The following is a 6,565-nucleotide window of genomic DNA, read 5'->3' on the forward strand; positions in this document are numbered from 1 at the left end:
ATTGCGGGCTAGAGTTTGGACCAGTTAGAGGTAAGTAATGATTGTAAATGATGTCCTAAGGGTAGGAAACCCTAGATTTCACATAGTTGTGCTATTTTAAGGTGACACACATGCTAGATGACGAGCGTGAGATCGTGCACCGTTGGGGATTGTGACTTAGTCCGTCCCGCATAACTGTTTAACTGCATATTTGATTAAAAATTGTTTGCTATCATCATGTTTGGGACTGAATGCCATATTTGGGCCTCATGCTAACTGTTTGGACCCTTATGGGATTTTTACTACTATTCCTCACTGTTTTGACTTCATATTTGTACTCAATTATGCTATAATCTACTATTTTCACAACTTAGCCATCTTTGCTTGTTTTTGATATTTTAAATGATATTTTGGGCTGAGCATCATGTTTTACTATTGTCCGAGTGAATTGTGAGATTCTGACTGAGTAAGGCTGAGGGCCTGTGTTGTGAGGATACTATGAGATCGAGCTGTGCACCGTAGCAGTATTATACTAATTCATGATTATGAGGTTGAGGGCCTGAGTTGTACACCACAAGGTGGCTTGATATGAGGTCGAGAGCCTATTTGATTATGCCACGAGATAGCTTGTTATTGCGCTTGGGCCGTAAGGGGCCCCTCCCGGAGTCTGTACACCCCTAGTGAGCATGGATACCTAGTGTGATATGTGATATAGCCTGAGGGGCTGATGTTGTTCCATGTTATTGCCCGAAGGGCTGATACGAGTGATTGTGAGATAGCTCGAGGGGCTGATTCTGTTGATATTTCGCCCGAGGGGCTGAATTATGTATCTATCTTTTCTCCCTTTTTTCATTCACTCGTTTGAACTATTAAAAGATGTTTTAAAGAGGTTTTCACTGAACTAAGTTGTTTTTACAAATTTTCACTGTTTTATTGCATTGGTTTTATACTGACTCTTTGAAGCATTTTATTGTGTTTTACGTGTTTTCTTATCGCTCATCTGCCTTTACTTTTATTACTTACTGAGTTGGCATACTCAAATTACTCTCTGCACCTTGTGGGCAGATTCAAGAGTCTCAGGTCACGCTAGCGAGGGCTGATTGCTTCCAGCAGGCTGTTCAGAGTTCACTAGGTAGCTGCTCGGCGTTCGCAACCCAGTGCTTCTCCTTCCTATCTCTATTTCCTTGTACTAGCTTTGTAATAGACTGTGTAGTCCTTTCCCTACTCTTAGACGGATGTTTAGATGCTCATGACTGGTGACACCCTGATGTCGGGTTGTGTTTGTTTTCACATTTGTTCTTGCTCACTCTATTTGTGGATTTATCACTTATTAAGGACTTAATTATGAATTATTATAATTATTAATTGGTTTGGGGGTTTGTGTCGGCTGACCTTGTTTCACGATAGGTGCCATCACGACTGGGTCCGGTTTAGGATCGTCATAATTTTTGAGTCAATTCTGTGTTCCGAGACCTTAAAAACCTCCTTTTATCTCACTTCGATTTGAGTGCGCGATCCAGGCGTATGTCCGAAACGCTTTTATGTGAAAATTTGATAAAAATGCCAATTATGCCTTTAAAATTGAATTTAAGTTGACTTCGGTCAACATTTTGGATAAATAGACTCAGACCTGTGATTTCATGGTCTCGGAGGGTCCGTAGAAAAATATGGGACTTGGGCGTATGCCCGTAATCGAATTCAGAGGTCCCAAGCCCGAGAAATAAATTTTTGAAGAAAATTATTTAACTGAAATTTTAAGAGTTTTTGGAAATTTAAACGTGTTTGTAATTGATAGTATCAGACCTGTATTTTTGTTCCGGAGCCTGATACAGCTCTTATATGGTATGTAGGTTGAGCCTGTAAAATATGGTAAGAAACAGACTTGATATGACGTGAAACGGATCCTCGGTTAAATTTGAACTTAAGAGTTGTGAAGATTTTTGTTTGATTTTGTTGCTAAACTCGTAGTTTGAGGCATCATTTTGGCAATTTGATCACACGAGTAAGTCTGTATGATATTTTTAGGGTTGTGTGCATATTTGGTGTGGAGCCCCAATGGCTCGGGTGAGTTTTGGATAGCCACGTGATGTTTTTACACTTAGGAAAAATTCCAGGTTTGTTGTTTCTGGTGCACAGACATTTTGTGCATCACGATCACGTAGTAACTCTCGTGATCGCGAAGGGGAACTGGGCTGGGGCTGGAATTTGTATTATGCGAATGCGAGACCTTGGTCACGAACGCAGAGCATTGGGGGTTTGCTCTACGCAAATACGACCGGTCAATCGCAAACGCGTAGCATTAGGTTGGGCTGGTCTGGGAATCTAGGGAGAACTACGCGAACACAACCCCTCTATCGCAAACGCGAAGGAAAGGCTGGGCTAAGCCTTCGCGAACGTGAAGCTTCTCCGCGATCGCGTAAGTCCACTACTGGCAGCTCTCCGCGAATGCTACAGTGCTCTCGCGAACGCAATGAACACTGTCGCCCAACAGTTAAAACAGTAGCAAAGTAGAGATTTAGCCCACATTTTCATATTTTCAAAACTAGAGAGCATTGAGGCGATTTTCAAGGAACAAGTTCTTCCCCAAAGTATTGGTATATGATTCTAAACCTTTTTCTTTCGATTTTCCATTGCATTTTATCAATCTTCATCCAAATATCTTGGGTTTTTATGGTAGTATTTGGGAATTTGGGTAGAGTTAGGGCTTTTTGAATAATTAGAATTTAGACCTCGTTTTGGGGTCGGATTTAAAAACTAATTATATATTCGGGCTCGTGGGTAAATGGGTGATCGAGTTTTGGTCCGAACCTCGGGTTGTAACCAAGCGGGCCCGGGGTCGATTTTTGACTTTTTGGGAAAAATGATAGAAAACCTATAATTAAGCATTGGGTATGAACTCATTAGCATTTATTGATGCTGTTAAATTAATTTGGACTAGATATAAGTAAATTGGAGGCGAATTCTAAAGGAAAAGCGGTGTTTGAGGCTTGAGTTGGCCGTGAAAGTTTGAGGTAAGTGTTTGACCTAACCTTAGCTTGAGGGAATATGTATTTTGCTTTATTTACTATGTGCTAGTGTAGTGTACGATGTATAGGTGTGGTGACGAGTATCTATACATCATTGTCAAGCATGCTCGTGATTCTTAAATTGTAATTGTTGTGTTTCTTACTAAGTACTACAAATGCCTAAATTGTTGATTCTCCGTGTTGGGAAAGACTTATGATTATCTTCATAGTATTTGTTTATTTTTGAGCATTGATTCCAGTTGAGGTTTCATTTGTGAAGTTAATTATTGGTACAAGTTTGGTTATAGCTGATTCCCTTGACGGGACGTATTTATTTCTTACTGTTGGTTTCCTTGTCGGGATGTGTCTATTCTTGTTATTGATTCTCTTGCTGGGATATTGTTGTTGCTATTATTTGGGTAAGGAAAGAGAGATAAAGCACAAAGAGTGATGCCGCGCACTTTCATATTTATACATTTGGTGAGGAAAAAGTGATAAAGCATGAAGGGTGATGCAGTGTACATTTTATTGATATTGATGCATATGGTGAGGAAGAGAGATAAAACACGAAGGGTGATGTCGTGCACACTTGATTGCATTGGTGAGGATCGAGAGTAAAAGCACGAAGGGTGATGTCGTGCACTTATTGCCTGTCTGTTATGACTTTTTGCTGTTTTCGGTTCAAATATTTTAATTGTCTTATTCCTCTATTATTGTGATTCTTTATGTTGGTATTTCCCCATAGCATGTTACCCCTCCCCCGTTACTTTTGAATTACTTTTATTACTGTTATTCTGTTAGATACTGTTTAGCTGCAGGTTATTGGTTTTGTTGTGTCCTAGCCTCGTCACTACTTCGCGAAGGCTAGGCTCGACACTTACCAGCACATGGGGTCGGTTGTGTTGATACTATACTATGCACTCTTTTGTGTAGATCCGATACTGGAGCATACAGACCTTAGCTAGGGGTTGCTGCCTTCAGTCCATCAGGAGACCCGAGGTAGTCCTGCAGGCGTCCGCAGGCCTTGGTGTCCCATCCCTATCTAGTTTTCTTCCGTTCTTTACTATTTCAGAGACATACATGTATTTATTTTATTCGGACCCTATTTGTAGTATTCCTAGATAGTTCGTGAGATTGTGACACCAATTTTGGGTAGTTTATGTTTATGGATTCGTATTGGTATTAGTTTAATTGTTAAATTTTATTCTTCCGTTTTATTATTTCCGTTGTTTATAAAATGTTAACTTACAATCGTTAAGGGATTAAAAATGGCAAGGGTAAATTAATTGGGATAATTGGCTTGCCTAGCTTTCACTAGTAGGCACCATCACGACTTCCGAGGGTGGAAAATCCTGGTCGTGACAATAATACATGACATGGTCAAATATAAAGAAAACAAATAAAATCTCTTACATGTATTCTTCATGAACTAAAAAGGTAAACAATACCTTTTGCCATAAAAAACAACGAAATCTACTTGCAATTTTCTAAAAAATTATTTATTTTAGCATTAATTTTCCTTATTCATGTAAAATGCAAGTACTAATTTATTAACGGGACAAGAACATATAGTGTTTGACCAGATTGAGATTGTATGATCACATGTTTAACTGATGAGGTGATGAAAAATATTAAACTAATACATGTAAGAAGAAATAAATTAAATAATATACAACGTAAGGCATCATCACATACATAATAGTGTCACCAACATCTATTGTTTTATTTATATGCTATAGATGCTTAGCATTTTGTAGTATATTTTTTTTTTTGTGTAAAATTGCATGTGCATATATCTTTTGTAATGGAAAAATCAGTCTTAGCACCAATATCTATAACAAGATGAAATGCAAAATTTACCTTTATCACTTGGCAAAGCTCACTAAAACTCTCATGGAAGGCTTGGACATTAGTGAAATAAAATGAAAATCATAAATTAAGTGTGGCATCTTACTTGAAGAAAACAACCAATGTTAACAACTTTATCTCCAAAATCAATTCCTTGCCTCTTTCGTCTTTTTTAGGAAGTATAAAATAAAATAGCTATTCAAGCTGATAACGTGTGAAGAAACATAGCTCAAAATAATAATGTAAAATAAAAAAATAGACAAGAATGTAGAGAGAAAGATACGGGAGGTTCTTATTTCTTCCATATATTCAAGTGTCTACAATATTACTTGTTACTATTATATGATTTTAATAGATGGATCTATGATATGGTATATATGCACTGTAATCAACTTGTAATTTGGCTTTTGCAAGATTGTGTGCTCAATTATCAGAGCACAGTTGTAGAATATAAATTATGATGATTTATCTTGATGATGCTGGTTTAAATCCAAGTTGGTTTAGCAGAAATTATATGCCTCCAATTATAGCTAAACCAGTGGTTATAAGAACAAACCTTCCAAATAGAAATTTGATATGAGGTGTATTATTTAATATACAACAGTACTTGTATGCATCTAGCCAAGTTATGATAAATTTTTCCTATCATAATTGGTTTAGAGTCAGGAACCAAATAATTTCCATCTAGAAGTATGAATGTGCTATATGATTTAATATACCACCACAATACACAAAGATGGGTCCTCCAAAGAAGGTTGGAAAATGTGTTGTGATCCCAACATTAGGAGGAGAAAATGGGCAACTAAAAAAGTGATACGTGGAATAAATTATTACGAATACATCTAGATCCTCATACAAGAAAATCTGAACTTGAAGTTCAAATGATAATTCATTTGCAAAATATTGCCAGACGCATTTGCTGACCAAATAAATATCATATTTCAGCTGCTAATGCTCCAAATAGAATAACGTCCATGATGGACAGAGTTTATAGCACGCATGAAGTGTAATAGACTAATCGGTTCCAAAGATAAAATTCCTTGAAGAAAGAGATGAGCAAATGTTCAAGATGGTCATAATAAGGAGACAAATGCTTTATAATAGCACCATGACATAACACTTTATAAGACCTCATAGGAGAGGTTCAGGTACCTGAAAATAATGAGATCTCACTAAGTTATGTCTTTATTGAGTGATGATGGAACCGATGCAAAATGATCGTCGATGATGTTGTTAATATAATGTAGCGTTCAATATTATTAATATGGACGAGGATCTTGAGCTCAAATCTATCATGGTATGTGGACATATATATTATTGGCCAAAATAAAAAATATGCAATCAAGACTGACTTCACTTGAAAAATGTGAAGTTTTGGACTGATAGTCCTAACACCTGAAAGTATAAAGCAGTGGGGTGACACAAGATTTTTCGTGGCATTGATTATATAGAAACATGTTCTCTTGTTGTAGATGCAGTTGCTTTCAGATTTTAGTCTTGCAATACCTGAAATTTTGATATGCGTATATAAAAATCATTGAAGGATTTAAACTGTTCTAAGGCATATTTAGGTTCCCAAGAAATTTATTAAATACAACTTCATCAAACTCTTATGTGGATTAGAGCAATCATGGCGTATGGTACACTAATGTATCTTGCTAGAACAACAGATATAGATTTATTTATTCTAACAAATATTGCCAAAGTTTTGTTGGTTATGCAAATACAGGGCG

The sequence above is a fragment of the Nicotiana sylvestris genome, chromosome 11 (genome assembly GCF_000393655.2).
Source record: "Nicotiana sylvestris chromosome 11, ASM39365v2, whole genome shotgun sequence".
Lineage (NCBI taxonomy): Eukaryota > Viridiplantae > Streptophyta > Magnoliopsida > Solanales > Solanaceae > Nicotiana > Nicotiana sylvestris.